Source organism: Nuphar pumila, chromosome 11 (assembly GCF_984573655.1).
Source record: "Nuphar pumila chromosome 11, dmNupPumi1.hap1.1, whole genome shotgun sequence".
Classification (NCBI taxonomy): Eukaryota; Viridiplantae; Streptophyta; class Magnoliopsida; order Nymphaeales; family Nymphaeaceae; genus Nuphar; species Nuphar pumila.
The window spans coordinates 102,930,321-102,950,225 of record NC_143259.1 but is presented as its reverse complement, the minus strand read 5'-3'; positions in this window follow the sequence as shown (position 1 = coordinate 102,950,225).

Genomic DNA, 19,905 nt, shown 5'->3' with positions numbered 1-19,905 from the left:
TTTATCCAAAACCAGGATCCAACATGATGGGTTTGGCCATGTCTATGGATGCAAACCAGTTGTAGTTCTTACCTAAGTATAGACATGAATCAGATCTCCACCATAACATCAGATCTTAGTGGTGTATGTTTGAATAAAGATCAGAATAATTTAGGGTTGAAGATCGGATAGGGTTAAATATACGATATGAGTCAGACATGTTTTCTCCATATATGGATCCTTTAAGTAAGATTCAAATGTACATTCATAATGGGATTCTGATATTTTCAATCAGTTTACTTTTGCATTCGGATCTCAAATTGATCCAATGCAAAATCTGACCAGATTATGTCTTGCATATAAATAACTTCTTTTTGTTCTATGTTTCGGGATCTAGTATCACCACATGTATTTTGGATTTGGATTCAACTTTACCGCATCATATCTGAATTTGAATTTGAATTTGAATCTACTGTTTAAATTTGGATTCAGATTCGGATCCTAAAAGATCTAAGCCCAGTTCTACCCGTTTGCACCAATGTCAGATTCGGCCTGATTCATATGGAATCCGTTCTTAGTCAATTCAATTCAAAGAGGCCGATTTACCTATCATTTCAAACTCTGTTTTAGTATTCTTAATAGATTTTTAACATTTTAAATATTTTAATAACACGTGTCATCCAGTGGTGAAAAGTACGGATTCAATCCGATTTGATTTCATTAAGAGTTTTTTTCTTGAGAAACCGATTCTAACAACACTGGTTCGCACCCTATGAACAACGATCTGTGAAGTGTGATAAAAAGAACCCTAAACCCCAGCATCGCGTTTCCCTACGAATTCCCGCCAAAATCTCTTTCTCTCTCTCTGTCTTTCTGCCGAATGAAGAAGGAAGAGGAGGTTGTCCCCCCACCCAGGTACTCTCTCTCTTCTTTGTCTCTTCTTCTTCTTCCGTTCTCCATCTTTTTCTTCTCTTCGTTCTTATTCTTCTCCTTCCTCTTCTTCTTTGAGTTTTACTTAATTATTTGGTTTTAAACTTTAGTTGTATATTCCTTGATTAATCGAATCTCGTAGTAATTATGTTTATGTATAAAAATTTGTTGCGTAATGTGTTTTTATAAATTAAGCTTTCAAGAGAAGACGTCCTGTCCTAATTTTCATAAAAAACCATGTATGCATGCATCATGCCCATATTGTATCCACGTTTGTGGACATAACCTTAAATAGATAGTTTATTTGTTAGATACTTACAAAGATCAAGGTGCTGCATTAATGTTGTTTTTACATATTATTCTCATATCTTTCGGTATTTATTTGAGTTTTTTTATTTCTCATTGTTATTTCTTTTATTTATTTGTGTTTTTAGATATATTTTTTTTTTAAGTTTTTAAAAATGTGTTTTTAAGGCTTGTGCTTTACTCCTCTCTTCATATTTTAGTGAAACCCTTCTCTACGCCCCATCGCTTTTCACAACATGGTTTACATCATTGTTTCGGTGAAGATGGTATCAATTGATCGATGTTTATATGGTTATTCTGTGGGAAAAGTAATTTTGTTGTGATCATCTTATATAGTGTTCTATGTCTGAATCATTGTTGGTATGGTTATTTAGGAGAGTGCTTATTCTCTTAGTCATTGTTTTAGGATCACTAGTCGAATGGAACGTGTTCAGCTTTCAGGTAGACTAATTTAAAGTTTTTGATGGATAGTGTAAAAGGTGCGCTTTTGCCTTGAGGCGCGTTAATGAAGCGCAAGTGCCTGTGCGGCAATAGGCTCTCGATTTTTGAAAGAAGAGAGAGGCCCGATTGTTTAGGGCTCTCTCGCCTCTGCCGAAAGGAAGAAGAAGAACCCTCTCGTGTTCTTTCAAGAAGAAGAGGAAGAAGGCCCTCTCTCTCTCTGCCGAAAGGAAGGAGGAGGAAGTCGGAGGTCTCTCTCTCGCCTCTGTCGAAAGAAAGAAGAAGAAGGAGGGTCCATTCGGTACGTACCCCTCTCTCTCCTTCGTCTCTTCTTCTTCTTCTTCTTCTTTTCTTCTCCTCCTCCTCCTTCTTATTCTTCCTATGCTGATCTTCTTCTCCTTCCTTCTGCAGATCTTCTTCTCCTTAGGTTAAAAAAACAAGGGAGGCCCGATTGTTTAGGTCTCTCTCTTTTCTTCTTCCGTTCTTCTCCTTCTTCCTCTGCCCAACTTCTTCTTCTTCTGTTTTTCTTCCCCTTCTTATTGTTCTTCTGATATTCTTTTTCTTCTTCCCTCCTACTTCCTTTTCTTCTTCTCCCCCTTCTTTCCTCGTTTTTCTTTTTCCCTTCCTCTGTTCTTCTTGAACAATCGGGCCTGTTAATCAGAAAATTACTTTGTTCTTGTTAATTAATTAATTAATTATATATTGATTTAGTAATTCATTGATTTGTTGCTTATTTATTAGCTGCATGCTATTTGTATTATATAATTGTGTTTGCTAAGTATAACTATGTGTGGTGTATAGCATTATGTTGTCCTTTATACAAATATGTAGAGTGGTTATTGCTAGTTATTGTGATTTTTGGTCTTGTTCATTGGTTAAATAATCACATCTTCTTTGTTGGATCAGTTAAATTATTGCATTGTAGTCATTTCTTTGAATTAGTTTTATAATTTAGTTTAGATTATCCACTTAATATCTAATTATATATTAATAGTACATAAATGATGCTTTATTTTGTTTTTTTATTTGGTCAAATTTTTAATATTTTTTGTGAATCTTACGCCTCGCTTCATGAGTGGGTCTTACGCCTCAACACTATTCACAACATTGATAAAATCATAAGGCTGAAGGTAAATTTGGACTCTTGATTATGCATTAAGATTCAAAATCAGTCAGATTTAATAAATGGGACAACCTAACTGTGAAAATTTTAAAATCTATGATATATATATATATATATATATATATAGAGAGAGAGAGAGAGAGAGAGAGAGAGAGAGAGAGAGAGAGAGATGGGAACCTACTAAATGGGCACAGTGCTAAATGAAACATGCTCTTAGATTTTTGGTGCTTTTCGAAATTTTGATTGTACAGATGTGATCTATATGCTTGTTTTTATAGGAATCACTTCTTAGAGCATTTGACTCCGATGCATGAATAGGTTTTTATAAGGTTTCAAAAATCAATAGCCTACAATTTTTCATAAATTTTCGAGCCTCCAAATACCATTTTTTCCATCCAAAATGCTTGATCCAAATTAGGATTTCTAGTAAATCAATCATGCTGAACACATCTATGGGGTTGGAATTTTGAAAAAAAAACAATGGAAATCCAATTGCATGTTTCATTTAGCATTGTGCCCATTTAGCATGTTCCCATCTCTCTCTCTCTCTCTCTCTCTCTATATATATATATATATATATATATATATATATATATATATATATATATATATATATATGAAATACATCCAAACACTATTTTTCCAAAATATTTAAAAAATTGAAAAGCAGAAAATCCAGAAAAGTGAATTTATGAATTTTGCATCCAAACATGCCCTTAAGGTCACCAGTTTGTTTGTGCAATTGAAAGCAGAATAGATCCAATTGGAACTTTATTTTGAATTCATTGTAGGGATGTATGCAAAAAAAGAGAATAGTGCTGCTCTTAAATAATGCCTAAGAATGTCTGCACCTCATATTTTGTAGATTATGTGTTCCATTTATAATGAAAATTTTGCATGAAAAATTCTTGATTTCTTGGAATTAGCTTTCAATTCCACATGTCGAACATTGATAGAGTAGTTATGGGAAGGTTGTTTCTTATGTAGGTAAAGTTGCAACCAAGAAAAATTGAAAAAGAATATCTTATCTGGTTGTGAATTCAAGGAGATAGATCTTGTCTTTTATTGAATGAATCTTCATTTTCTTTATGCATTACAAGCGTTTTGTCATGGAATCTCAAGTATTTCGTGTTTGAGTTCTCAGGTGCACTAGGGACCCTTTGCAGTTTTGACCTGTATGCTTTGTTTCTTGCTTCACTTGTTAAATATATTATATCATTTTTTCTGAAAGTTAATATTTGCTTCTTGCTATTCACTCAATAAAAATATTGCATCAGTAGTTTTTCTAAGAATCAATAGTTGCTTCAGTTTTTTTTTTTTTTTTAATTTGTTCATTTCTGTAAGTGCATGGATGTGTTATTACAATGCATTAGATTTGGTTCTTCATTTGATTTAGCTCTGGTTTTGAGTCTTCTTGACGTTATAATGTATTGTTCTCATTTGTTTTGCCAGGAAATGGGTAAACTTGGGAAGAAAGCACGGAAATTTGCTCATAAGAATCTTCAATCTGTGCTCAAGAAAAAGCGGAAACAGAATGCTTTCAGGAATTCTTTCAGGACAAGAAGGGCTTTTAGTAAGGCTCATAAATCCAAAATCCCCCCTTCATGTCTTCTTTAAGCTATTCAAGGTTGAATGAATTTGCTCTTTTGGTTTTTATTCAGGATACTTTCTCTCATCTCTCATCATGGATGTTAAAACTACTGATATACAAGATAACCATGACTAGCTTTGGTGAATCACACACTCAATTTAATTTTGCCTTCCAAATAAGAGAACTAAGTCACCCATTTGATTATTCAATATCTAGTACTTTTCTCACTGCATGTATTCCATGATCAACCGGAGAAATCTTATGAGGTTTTTGAATCAGTAATTACCTTTTCTAATGAAAGAAAATTTGATTAGGATCTTTAATATGGTTGAATAGGTTTAACACAAGAAATTTTCTATTGCAAAGCTCTGAGCTAGTTGGGATATGGTGGGTCAAGCTGCTTACAAGTAGCTCAGGTCTGGCAGTTAAAAGCTTCATTAAATTTTGGACGGCAGACTGAAAGTAACAAATGTTACCAGTTTGAATATTTGCCAACAATTTCAGATAAAATAGTGGAACATTTCCCTCTTCCATCTTGGAGCAAAGAAACTTCAGATCCTTGAGCTTTGCTAGGAGCGTGTAAAAACATAGGTGTTTATCCTTGGACCAATAGGATAAATCCTATGTCACAGGGATTCGGCTAGCAGGGTGCCGCACTCGCGTCGACGCGGGTGCGGCACCGGGTGTGGTCAACCCGACCCTGGGTGTGTTGACCGCACCCAGGGTCATTTGTGTCCAATTTTTTTATTAAATAAAAAAATGTGTCCAATTTTTTTATTAAAAAAAAATTGGTCGAGGGAGCCCCCGCCCCCCCCCCCCCCCTTTCTGCAAGAGCAAAAACTCTGAATCAAGCTCCACAACTCATCCGCTCAACCCCTCCCCTGCACAAAGAGGGCGCAGGGAGGGGGCTCGACCCCTTCCCTGCACAAATTATATATATATATATATATTTTGCAGCACCCCCGCACCCAAGTTTTTTGAAAGTGCCGCACCCGCACCCATGTGACATAGGATAAAGCCAACATAAAAAAACTTGGTACCAAGAAACTCTTGGTGAGGAAAATCGTCATGATAAATTAAATTTTTTATTTTTTGGAAAAACTCTAGGAAATATTAGCATGTGTAAAAAGTTAGAAATATGGGCAATATATATAAAAAAATTAAAAATGATTTATTATGTTGATATCATGATAAGACCATTATTGGAAATATTGCGACTTTTATAGTATAGCAGATTTTGTAAACGCTGCCATGTTTACAAAATATTGCCAATATTTGTAACTATGATAAAAGTTAAAACCAATTAAGACTATAAAAATATATAAAAACATAAAGAAAGACATAAATTTTAAAAAAAAATGCCTTTATTGGATTAATTGATTTTTTTGTGGACCAAGCCCTATGGATATGATCCGTATGGTTTGTTCAGTCAAAAGCAAGTTTTAGATCGTCCGATCAATTATATAGGTAGATCTTTTAAGGGTTTCAAATTTTATGGTTCACAATGTATTGAAATTTCAAAATTGAAAAAATCATTCTTGTATGTCCAAACCAGAGTTATCAGAAGTGCCATAGGGCATGGGGAAGCATGTTTTGTAAACGTGAAACATGGCGCTTCTGAAACGTGCTGGGAAGTGCCAAAAAATTTTAGGGAGTGGGAAGCGCGCTTCCCAATTTAGGGGAAGCTCCTTTTCCATTATTTTTTCATTTTTTTGTGTTTTTATTTTTCTTATTTTTTGCTTCCCCCTCACTTCCTAGGTCGCTTTCGGTTTGCTTCCTAGTTTTCTTCCAAGACGATTCCTGATTCGCTTCTAAGTCGTCCTGCTTTTCCCGCTTCCTAAAATTTTGAAAATGCCTCGCTTCTCGCTTTTGCTTCTCAAATCGCTTCCTCGACTAGCAACTCTGGTCCAAACCACTCATGATCTTTTCAAAATATTGCTGATATTTGTTACTATGCATAAAACCAGTGTTTAATTTTGCATTGTAAATTTGAATGCTTTGAAGTTTGCGATTTTCAAGTGGGAGCAATCTAAAGGCCGTTTGGATATTAAACCATCTAAAGAATGGTTAAGTTTTTTGGCCGATTGATCAATGCGGGCAATGATAACAGTGTATGACATGAACAAGTATAGTCTGCCTCAGAGTGACTCCATTGTCTCTGCTCTTTAGGTATTCTGGACAAAATCCCTTTCTGGATGATATCACACCTCATTGATATCCTTTTAGCCCACGGGTTATGGTTGCTTGAAGTTGAAGATTAGCAGCAACTTGATTAAGGTTTATGTGTCTTTTTCATGCCCCTCTGATGTAATCTTTCTACCTCCTTTTCAGTCTTCATGACTGGCTCAGGTCCTCAATGGGAAGCCAAGCAGAGAGTGCCTTGAGGATTGATACCATACATTGAATGAGCTTACATATAACGTCTTTAGTAGTTCATTAGATGTTTAAACATTTATATTATTATTTTAGTAGCTACAAATATTTTTTCCAGAAAATAAATGATAATTTCGTAAGTGTCATGTTGCATGAGGCCAACAATATTTTTGCTAATCTAACTGCCTGCGCTATTGCCTTCTTTTTGTAGTGTTCATAGGCAGTTGCTTCATAAGACATCGTTTATTAGGAACTTATCTCTACATCTAAGTTGCCCTGCTTGGTTTGTGTTTGCGCTTCAGTTCACTGAGTGGATTGTGTAACAAAATGTTTCCAAGTTTGTATAGTTTTTAACTAGACTTTTTGTTTATTTGCAAGCATTGATTAGGCCACCACATTTAAGCTCTATGGTTGGTTCTGTTATTGCAGGAGATAAAGGTGTTGTATATGTGAACCATCCAATCTCCTCAGATGCACAACCTGTAGAAGAGTAAGAAAATGCCACTATTTATTTTCTTTGCTATCACTTGCTTTAGATTATTTTTCTGACATCAACTTGCTTTAAATTGTTAGACATGCCAATATTGAATGTTAATTCCCATCAAAATTTACATCCCTTGTAAGATTGTTTTTCTGTGTTTTTCTTGTTTGGTTCCGCCTTTGCAGTTACTTTTCTTTATATTAGGATAAAATTGTACACTTCTACTGCTTAATACATGATGTAAGATTGAAGTTTGCCAAGAATCAAAGTGGCACCTGTGCAATTTGCCTTTTCTTGTGCAGCCGATAGTTGACAAACTCGTGACTTGGATCCGGATTGCCTGACCCTTGACTTGTGAGTCAGCAGGTTGACTCGGTAATTTGGACGAGTTAGGACATGATTTTTTTAGTGTTAAGATATGGAAAAAATCAAACTCCAAACTGTATAATCACTAAATTTAGTACATGACATCAATGACTAAGCTATATACGTATTCAACTATACATAATTGTTGATATTATGATTTAAAAATAGATGATTCTTTGTAAAAATTATCCTTTTATAAGCATTATGCACTAAAACCATGAAATGCATGACAAAAGACACATAAGTGGCATGCGGATAGGTGGTCCTGAATCGGTGACCCAGTTGGGATCCGATTCGGGTTGACTCGGGCGATTCTCGAGTCAGCTCTCTGGGTTTGCCAACTATGGTGCAGCCACTGTATTTTATATGTAATATATCTGTCTATTTATGATGGATTCTAGTTGGCTGCTTTTTCTGTTTGTTGTCAATAGCATCCAATTAGCCTCATTTTATATACATTTGAAAACTGTCTTAAGCTCCTCTTTGAAAGGAGACAAACTAAAACTTTTATAACATTTATTCTTTTGCTTCTGTTGTCTGTAGCTTCTAGTTCATTTTTGTCGTGTAGCGGTTGTATTCTTGTGTTTTCTCTATGCTATTGTGTAACTTGGGTATATTAATTTATTACCTTTTGTTTATATTTTCAAAATAAAATCTGCCATTAAATGGTAAATGGCATATATTGATAATCTGTGTTCTCTCACACTTTTATTGAAAAAAACTTGGCAAAATGAATAATTTTTTAAAAATTTATAAACTGAAGTTAAAAATATGTAAAAAAATTACTCAAATGCCAAAAGCAATAAATATGTCTCATCCATTGTTTTAAAAATGAAAAAGAAATGAAAGATGGGAGAGTCCAGAGGCCGAAATAAATACTTTCTTGCTTAGGATTAAGTTACATTCAGTATTTATTGTCATTAATTAGTTAGGAGAAAAAGATTGAGAGAGATGTGAATGATAAAATAGGATTATCAGCCAAAGTTTTTTAAAATCATTTATGAAACATAAATTATGATATTTTAATTTTAAATTATCACAACATTTTGAAAAATATCGTGATATTTTAAATGTTAGAACTGATGAAAAGATATCATAATATTTTTTTTAAAATATCATGATATTTGTGATTATGCTTATACCTTCTTCCATTGCCTTAGTTTTCTTTTACTGCAAAATTCAATTTTATGTTTTTATGAAAAACAGCTGCATTACTTGAGTTTTATCCTTACATACTTGTAATCACCATTGATAGCTGCTAACTTTTGTTTAGTTGCGAACTATGTTGTCAAAAGTGATACGTGGTTACCTAGTCAACTGGTACTGCCTACCCTACTTGTGTTCGCCTAATCCTCCCAGAGCCAATCCCTAGTTAGACAACACAGAGTAGGATGACATTGTTTTTTATTTTTGAGGTCTTAAATTAATCCTATGCACTTAATTCCTATATGCTGTTTTTTGTGCTTATTTTCTTTATTACTTGAGAAAAATGATTGCTTGGGCCTTGTTAGGGACTGTTGCAATCGGATTGATGTCAACATATATTCTTGTTAAAACCCACACACATACATGTGCACACATGCATACACAAAAATTTGCGAGTCTCTATTACAGCTCAATGTTTCCAGAAGAGATGTTCTTGTAAGAGTAAATATTTAGTGCTATGCTGCTATTATGCATTTTAGAGCATACTAGGATCAGCATAGAGAATCTAGTACAAGACTAATGTGTGTTGCCAATTTGTCCTTATCTTCCCTTTTTAAAATTTTTCACAAGGTCTATTATGTTCAATGATAAAATGATTCTGGGGGTGCGCTTCTTAGGAGCCTTAGGAGGTCATTGTTAACATAATTCCTGCTTGCATGAGTAATTCAAACCATTTTCTTCTTCCTAGGTGTTGATTAAATGACATAATCGATGCCGATATTCTTTTTAGAATAATTTCCAGTGTATCAGTTGAAATTTTGTGTTGATTCTAGTGGAGTGGGTATTATTCTTGATCGTAAAGATACCGATGCTCGACTTTGGAGAGCATCACACAATTTTACTTTCGCCCACTGATTAATTGTCAAGCATTTCACAATTTACTAAGTTCTTTCCTCATTCATGTATGTTATTCAGGAGCTTCATTGTTTCCATTGGTTAATTTTTAAATGCAATTGAGTTTTCTAAATAGTTTGAGTCATATATTGCAAGTTTATATGACATGATTATTCAGGAGGTAGTGATGCTTTTTCAGTTTCCAGAAAGTAGCGAAATTTTTTTACTGAGATTCTAGCTAGATTATGGGCGTAATATCTTTCAATGTATTATGGAATTATCTGTGCGCATACATTTGTTCCATTTTGTATAGTTGTCTTAAGGTGAGGCAATTAATTAACGATTTAACTTGAAATGCAAGTGTTTATGTTCATATATAGTTATGCTCATCATTGTTGTCAGATATCCTGAAGGTATTGTAAATCAGGCGCTCGACGACATATTTGCAGATACTTTTGGTAATGATGTTGACAATGATTCAGTTATAGATTCAGATTCGAAAAGTGATGGTCTTCTTTCTGAGGTAATGTCATGCTCTTCTAAAAATCCGGCCTCATCTTTTTCTAATTCCTTATTTATTTATGAAAGAGTTCTGAATTCTGATATTGGTTTCAGGATTTGAATGGTTCTTATCTTGTTAAAGATGGAAGTGATGATAATTCAGGTTGGAACATAATTACAACAGTGAAATTTGGTGTTTGAAATATCCTAAATTTTTGTTTTAGTAAAATCACAAGAGGATATTTTTCAATATAATTGCTGTTGTTGTAGATGAAAGTTACCATACTGCTCTATCTAAGCAGAACAAGACAATTCAGGTGGAACTCGTGAAGCAGAAAAGTAAGTTAGATCGGCTGAAGAAAAAGGTAAGAACGACCTTGTACTTAATTAAGACCTTGAAATGACCATAGATATGAAGCTCAACATGATGGTATGTCTAACTAATATAAACATGTAGGGTTTGTTTTAAAAAATTTCTCTCCTATTTTGAAGACAAAAAAATTGATGGCTCACACTCATCATTGTAATGCACTTAGTTTTACCCAAAATGAACTAATGCTAGGGATGTCAATCGATCACGTTTGAGTCAGGTATTTGAAAAGTACAAATCTGATTAGTTAAATCGGTATAGCAAATGAATCTGATTAATAATCAGATTTGGATGCAGTTTTCATATTTTCATTTGAATCTGGATCCAAGGGTAATCCAACCCAATTCCTTATAAAATATATCTGATTAGCTAACTGAGTACAGGTTCAATATTGCCTTTTCCATTCAACTCTAAATTTGATTAAGCTAGATCCGGATAGGTCAGATTCACTAAGACCTAGATCTCAACTGAATATTTCCAGTTTACTGCCCTGGCTAATGCTCAGAAAGATTTTCATGTTATGACCCTTGAAATGTTGTATTCTTAAGTATGAAGAGCATATTTAAAGCAATAGAAGTGCTTTTTGTTTTTTATTTTTGCTTTTGTGTTTGCTCATAAAAAGAAAACAAGTGCATCTTTTGTGATATAGACAACTCTTCATACTTCTTTCAGTACGACATTATTTCTGGATGCTTGAAATATTAATAAGGTTATGTTTGCTTCATTGTTTCACCAGGACCCAAATTTTGGTGAGTTTCTGGAAAAGCATAGTTTGGAGCTTCAAGCTGCAAGCAATGAAGAAAAAGTAAGACATCCATCACTTTCCAGTTTCCACATGGCCATCATTGTACTGGCTTTCGACATTCTATTATCATTTTATCATTGGTAGGACTCCTATTGATATTAAAAAATTCTGATGCCATAAATGGTTGTCTTCTTAGGTTGTATGTCATGTCGGTAGTCATGTTATCAAGCCTACTCTTCTCTGTTCTTTTTTCCTTCACCCTTTTTCTTTTGTTTTTTTTTCTGGTGTGTGTCTATTCCAGATTGGTGTGCTCAAATCAGGCCAGATTTGGGTCCAACTAACCAATCCTGATTGATTCCATAGATTATCCATACCAGTGGGAATCAATTTTAGAGTCAAGTTGAGTCAGATTAGTATAAAGTGGCAAGTGTTTGGTTGGACCAATCCATTGATTAGATCACCCAATTTTAACGTTCTTCTCATCATTTTTTGATAACTTTGCAGTGGATTTAGGTGGTTTTGTTCTGAGCTGTCATAGGCGCTAGGCGGAGCCTAGGCGGTGAGCCCCTAAAAAGCCTAGGCAGTCTAGGCAGTACCCCAAATAAAAAAACAAAAAAAAAATATACAAATATGTAAACAAACTACTAAAATTAATAACAAATATGTATACAACATAAAATCAAACAACAATAAGCAATAGACAAAACAAAATATGTCGTCAAACACTATAAGATAATTATATTAAATAACCTGCTCAATACATTGTCCAACACAAAACATTTAACAACACAATACATTTAACTAAACATAGAATTCTGAAACATATGTCTATATATAAAAGTCATCTTCATTCTTCAGTATCAAACTTCATTTCAACGATTTCCTTCATTTATTGCATCTTTTAGTGGCTTGAGATGATGATGGCAGATCATCTTCAAACAATTTCTGTCCCACAAATGTTGCAGGTACTTGTGCCTTTCTCTCATCATCTTTTTTAAGACTAGTAAGAAGCTCAACACAAATATCAGAAGGAATGCTATGTTTACATAATTTCACAGTGGAGTTAATATGTCCCACAACATGATATTTAAATCTATACAATCCTTCATGCATTATAAAATCACAAAAATTACACTTCACTATTTCTTTGGCATCTCTAAGTTAACAGTGTACAATATTTCAATGCAGGTTGCTTTGAGAGGCATCCTCCAAGACCTCTACCCTCCATCGACTTACTAGAACACGAATTAATAAATCTAATCACTACAAAGATGTAAAATAATGTAACTGATAACCATGTTAAAAAATGAAACAAAGAACAATGGAATAAATAAACCATGCAACTGATAACCAATGCAAAAAATTAAAACATAACCAATTATTCACCAAATAAAAATATAAGCATACATACATTTAACAAATCTACACACATAACATAATTAACTTTAACTGTATTTAAGTATAAAATAGTAAAAAAAATCCAATAAGTTTATAATAACAACTTAAATTTAATCCTTAGATGAACTTGAAAGTCTATCATCATCTTCATTGATATATTGCTCTTCTTCTTCAGTTTTATTTGCAGAGTTAGCTTATTCCTCTTCTTCTTCCACCCTCACCACCTTCTTTCCTTTGTCAAACATTTTCTTTCTTAGGACATTAGTTACACGTATTTTTACCCCCACCCTATGCCTTAACGCTCTGGATGCCTTATCAACAAGATCTCATGTAAGTGATGTGTCATTTTCAAAGATTATCATTGACTTCTCTTAAGACAATGGGGTCGAGATCTCCTTTTTTTCATTCTCTCCTCATACCTTTGTTTCAATTTATGATTATATTGCACAAAAAACAAACCATTCAACTTTTTGTGCAAAAGTCAGTTTCTTTTCTTTGTATGAATCTATAAAAATATATATAAAGTTAAAATATATACAAACTGACAAATATTATTTAGTAATTAGTAGTAAATAATATTTTACTGCTTCAAAAGTACTTCAATCACGTTCACAACTGAATATAATGCATGCGAGACCTAAGACTTGAACAACAAAGGTCTGGAGCTGGAGACAACCAATGGCAAAAGAAATCCACCAATCTACTATAAAAAAATCAAATTACATATAATTAAAGTATATGTTGAAACTTGGTTTGAGAAAAGATAGAAAAGTACCTTCACGATTAGCCCTAATCACCCTTAAGTAGTGATTAGGGTCAATAAAGAAAATTACACTAGAGACCATTGAAAGTTAAAATATAAACAAGACCACCCAATAAACCCCTCACGATAATAACTCTCAACACTCCCCCTCAAGCTGGAGCATAGATATCAATCATGCTCAGCTTGTTACAACACTTTGAGAATTCTGTGATAGGAAGGGGTTTGGTAAAAACATCTGCTACTTGATCTTCTGAAGAAACATGAAAAGTTGATATATTTCCCACTTGAACCATATCCCGAATATAATGACAATCTATCTCAATATGCTTAGTCCTCTCATGAAACACATCATCTTAATAGGCAGAGAAACCTTTATGCTCAATCCGGTAAGCATAGATTTTATCCAAATCATTTCAGCAGCAGTTTGTGCCATGACCCTATATTCTGACTCAACACTTGATCTTGCTACTACAGCTTGTTTCTTGTTTCTTGCTTCTCCATGAAACTAAGTTGCCACCAACAAAAACACAGAACCCTGTAGTAGACTTCCTATCATCAACTGACCCTGCATAATCAGCATTAGTATACGCAACCACATCAAGATTTGCCTCTTTTGTAAACAATAGACCTTTTCCTGGAGATGTCTTCAGGTATTTAAGAACCATCATAGCTGCCTCCCAATGAACTTTTCTTGGTTTATCCATGAATTGACTCAATTTTCCAACAACAAATGATATGTCAGGCCTAGTTACAGTAACATAGAGAAGTTTACCAATGAGAGTCCTATAGGACTTACTATCAACTGCCTCAGATTGCTCGTCATACAAGAACAATTTAGGATTCATGGGAATAGTGGCTGGTTTTGCACCAAGCATCCCTGTCTCCTGTAAAAGATCAAGCACATATTTACTCTGAGAAAGAACCATACCTTCTCTATTTCTTGCTACTTCGATTCCCAACAAGTACTTGAGTGGACCCAGATCCTTTGTAATAAAGTATTTCTGCAGATATGCCTTGGTGCTTGAAATCTCCTGCTCATTATCTCCAGTTAAAATTATATCAACATAAACAACCATAGTCACAAAACCCTTAGAGCTATTCTTTATGAACAAAGAATGATTTGATGGTGACCTCTGGAAACCAAATTTAGACATCACCTCAAACAATTTGTGAAACCATGCACGCGGGCTTTGCTTTAGGCCATATATTGCCTTTTTTAGTTTGCACACTTTGCCACACTCTCCCTGTCGTTCGAAGCCAGGCGGTTGTTGCATGTAGACCGTCTCAGATAGATCCCCATACAGAAAAGCATTCTTCACATCAAGCTGAGTCATACTCCACCCATGATGAACAACCACAGAAGTAACTAAGCGTATAGTGCCCATTCTGGCTACGGGAGAGAAAGTCTCAAAGAAGTCCACCCCATATGTTTTGGTGTAGCCTTTGGCGACTAGACGAGCTTTGTCTCTCTCCAGAGTGCCATCAAAATGATATTTAATAGTGTACACCCACTTACAACCAACAATGTCTGCATCAGAAGGAGGATCGACAAGCTCCCAAGTCCCTTGAGAAATCAAGGCGTCCATTTTTTCTTGCATTGCTTGTTTCCATTGAGGATCTAATAAAGCCTGTTGATGATTGATAGGTCTGGAGATGGCAGATAAAGCAGATAGAAAGTTTTGCATACTCTTTCCAATTTTGTCTGTGGACACAAACTTTAAAATTAGGTGCAGAGTACACTGACGCATGCCTTTCCTCAGGGCTATGGGCAAATCATTTTTAATCTCAGGATCTGCTCTATGATCATCAGGATAAGTAATAGAATCATCAACATAATCAGGATCACTGACTGCAGGAGAAGAAGACAATGAAGGGCCACGAGAGGAGGCTTGACGACGAGTATACACCAGTGGAGGATCATGGAACCGAGTTGAAGAGGGATCAGAACATAATGAATGCAATAAAGGAACTGACTCCAAAGGAATGGGAGGAATGGGTAAGGGAAATGATGTGGACATATCAGGATTCACACGAGATGCGCACGACGAGAAGTAAGGAATGGTCTCAAAGAATGTGACATCCGCACTGATATACTCTTTACGAGCAATGGGGTTAAGACATTTGTACCCTTTTTGGTTTTTTGGATACCCAAGGAAGACACACTTAATAGCCTGTGCAGCTAGTTTGTCCCTAGTAGGTCCAAGTTTTTGCACAAAACAAACACAACTAAATACCTTAGGAGAAACTTTGAACAAAGAACAATCAGGATAAAGTTGTCTGATAGGAATTTGGTCATTAAGAGCAGTAGAAGGCATTCTGTTAATAAGGTAACAAGAAGTAAGAAGGGCATCTCTCCAAAAAGAAGCTGGCATGTTTGTTTGAATCATAAGGGTTCGAGTTACTTTCAAAAGGTGTCGGTGTTTTCTTTCAGCTACCCCATTTTGCTGGGACGTATGGGCACATGAAAATTGAGGGCAAATCCCATTATCCCGATAAAATTGTAATAGTTTGCTAGATTTGAATTCAAGAGCATTATCAATGCGAACAATTTTAACAATGGAACCAAATTGAGTATTTATTTCAAGAATAAAAGATTGGAGAATACACAAGACTTCAGATCTCTCCTTTATAAAAAAGACCCAAGACACTCTAGAGTAGTCATCAACAATGACAAGGTAATACTTGGATTGAAACCTATTAGGAACCCGACTAGGCCCCCAAACATCAACATGAATTAGATCAAAAGGACTTTGACTAGTACAACTCTGACTTAAAGAAAAAGAACTACGATGATGCTTGCCCAACTGACATGCTTCACACTGAAAGGACACTGTAGGGGAGACCTGTGGAATGACTCTTTGAAGCTTGGAAAGAGAAGGATGACCCAATCTGAGATGCCATTGGTAGGAATTAGAACTTGATTCCACAAACGAAGTTGCTACTCCAACAGGTTGTGTAAGATATAAACACCTCCCTCCTCATGGCCTCCACCAATCTTCTTCCCAGACAGCAAATCCTGAAATACACAAGAACCCGGGTCAAATATAACTCGACAATTTAGTTCTTTTGTAAGCTGGCTTACGGATAATAAATTTTTAGGAAACTGTGGAGCATGGAGAACATATTGAATCCGTAATGTAGGGGTAAAATGCACATCTCCTTGCCCCACCATTGGGGATAATCTACCATCTGCCAATTTAACATGACGAGGGAAAGATGTATGAACCAGTGTAGAGAAACTATGTGAATCCCCACAAAAGTGTTGAGAGGCGCCAGAATCAATAATCCATATCTTACCTCCATCATCCAACTGAGTACCCACAGAGCATGCCACATCAGTCACTACAATAGAGGCAGACACAAATGCAGAACTCTGAGAAAAAAGCTAATCATATTCTGCACGACTGAGAGTAATTGTTTTGGTTGAAGAAGTAGGCACAGGTTCAGTGATGGAAGAGACAACCGGAGTTGTTGCTTTGGGGAACGATAATGAGCTCTGAGGGCGACTTCTAGGGTTCTTATCCCAACAACGATCCTCAAGGTGCCCTTGCTTGCCACAATATGTACACTGAAGCCTGCTACGACCTCCACTGCCTCTTCCACGACCTCTGCCTCTGGAAGAACTAGGTAAACCATGCCCTCCTCCACCAGTGACAACAAGAGCTGAAGTCTGAGAGTCTCCATGAGGCGGAGGAAGGGTAATAGCAAGACGACTTAACCGGTTGTAGGCATCAGCTAGAGTAGGGATCTCTGAGCTAGTAAGCATTTGCACCTTGGCTACTGAGTAATCTAGAGATAATCCTGATAGAAAACGAGCCACCACCGACATTTTTGTCTTGAGAGTACGTGTCACGTAATGAATCCCACATCTCCTTTGCAGTAGAATAGTAAATTAAGCCGTCTGCGAACACTGTTCATAATCCAAGACATAACAATGTCATTATCTTCCTGCCATGCGGCATATTTCCCAGTTTTCTCTGTTGGTTCCTTTTTTAACAAAATATGTTTTCGACGATGTCCTGACACAGACATCATAAAAGTCCTCGACCACCTTTTATAATTATTGTCGTCCAGCTTTACAGACGACCCATAAGAGAAGGGATTAGCAAAAGCTTTGTACTTTGCAGACACTTCAAACCTTTGTTCACCATCACTGGACTTTATTTCAGCCATGGTATTTCACTGCTGACAGTAGCTAGCTAATGAGCCGGATAATAATAATAACCAGAAAGTAATCACGAGCAAACTGATAGTAAAGAAATAGATTCCAGCTGAAATAAAATCCTTGTCTTGCAATATATATATATATATCACAGACGCCACCAGCAAGATAATAAATCTGATCACCACTATAAAAATTAATTTTAGATGACGAAAATTGATTTCACATCTGATCTTCAACAAAAATTAATCAGATCTTATTAAATCTGATTCCAACAACAACAAGCACTACAGATTTAACGCCTACCACATCAACACGACTCTGATACGAGCAAATATGATTCCAACGACAGCAAGCACTACAGATTTAACACCTACCACATCAACACGACTCTAATACGAGCAACAGTCAGTCAGCCACACCATTCAGATCTGATCCAACATCAACGCTCCACGCTACACGACATCCAATTACTGCACGATCTCAGATCTGCTCCACCCAATCACAAAATGATTGCTGATTTGATGCAACACGATCATGATGTCAGATCTGCTCCACACAATCTCCACATGATGGTAGATCTGATGCACCACGATCCATCAATATTACTGAGGCGTCATCAACAAGGAGCAAAAGAGGAACACACGATCTAGGGTGTCTGATCAGATCTGCATATTGTATAGAACTAGTCAGATCCCAGGTCGTGAGACTGAGGAAAGAACCTAGGGTTCGATCAGAAGAAAGATCGAACAAACTAGATATAGGATAGGAGGAGAGAAGAAGAAAGAAAAAAACTATGATAAAGAAGGAAGAAAGAAATTCAGCCTAAGCGTTAGATTCTCCCAAGAACGAGAGGCTTTGATACCATGTTGAAACTTGGTTTGAGAAAAGATATAAAAGTACCTTCACGATTAGCCCTAATCACCCTTAAGTAGTGATTAGGGACAATAAAGAAAATTATAAAAGAGACCATTAAAAGTTAAAATATAAACAAGACCAACTAATAACTTTTCTGATTTCCAATAAACCCCTCATGATAATAACTCTCAACTGTATATAAGTTATAAAAATAATGCAAAAGGGGTTATATGAAATTTAATCATCTTACCTAGGGTTTACACCAGAGTTACCAGTCAAAGAAGCTGGAGCGGGAAACGATACGAGAAGCGGGAGCGGGAAGCGAGACACTTTCAAAAATTTAGGAAGCGGGGAAGCGTGGGACCACTAAGAAGAATTATGAACCGTCTCGGAAGCGAACCGGAAGCGACCTAGGAAGCGAACCGGAAGCGAGGGGGAAGCAAAAAAATGAAAAAATGGGGAAGCGTGGGGGAAGCGAGGGGGAAGCGCGCTTCCCAAAAAAGGGGGATGCTTCCCCACACATTTCGGAAGTGCGACGTTTCGTGCTTCCGAAGCGCGCTTCGGGGAAGCGCGCTTCCCCTTTTACCTAGGCGCTTCAGGTAACTCTGGTTTACACTTTCTTCTTCCTCTTTGCTAACTCCATTCCAAAAGGCCCAATAGCAGTTCTATATCTTATGAGTTGGTCTAGTAGTGTGTCTCGATCCTCTTCGCTTTGAACAAGACGATTGACACAATCATATAAGTCATTCTTTATCTCCTTATTGGACTCGTTATTTTTATACTTATAATATATGGCTGGATTCAAATATAGGTTTGTTGCATGCAAAGGTTTGTGCAATTGATTGCTCCACCTTTTATCAATTATCTCCCAAACCCAGCCGTATATTTGTTTATCATCACACACATTTACCTACTAAGTAAAAGAATTGAAAGTAACCATTATAGAAGCTAAGATAAAATGTAATTTACAATTAGTAGAATACAAAAAAATTAATTTATAATTATACTTTTATTTGTTCCTTTCCACGATCCATTTTCTTGTAGATGTAACCCATAGCAGGCTTTTCATCTCTATCAACCAATCGAAGCATGTCAAACAAGGGAGCCATTGTTTTCAGAGCACAACTCACTCTCTTCTAAAATTTTGAACTCAAAATCATGCTTTCACATCTTTTACCAACTGACGTTTTTGAAAAACTATTTTTTCCCCAATCATCTCTAAGAAATATGAACTTTAGGCATTTTTTCCAATTATATATGCTTTCTAGAGTAAAAAAATGGCAAATTTTGTCACTGCAGGCCTATGTAAGTCCTTTTGTGTGTGTGCTCTCATCATACTCAACACTTGAGAATGTTTGTAATGAATACCACCAATTGCCTTGCTTTTCCGGAAATGTTCTTCAACTCTTTCAATTATCCTATATATTCCAACATCATATCTATACAATGTGCAGCACAAAGAGTCCAAACTAAATGCTTTC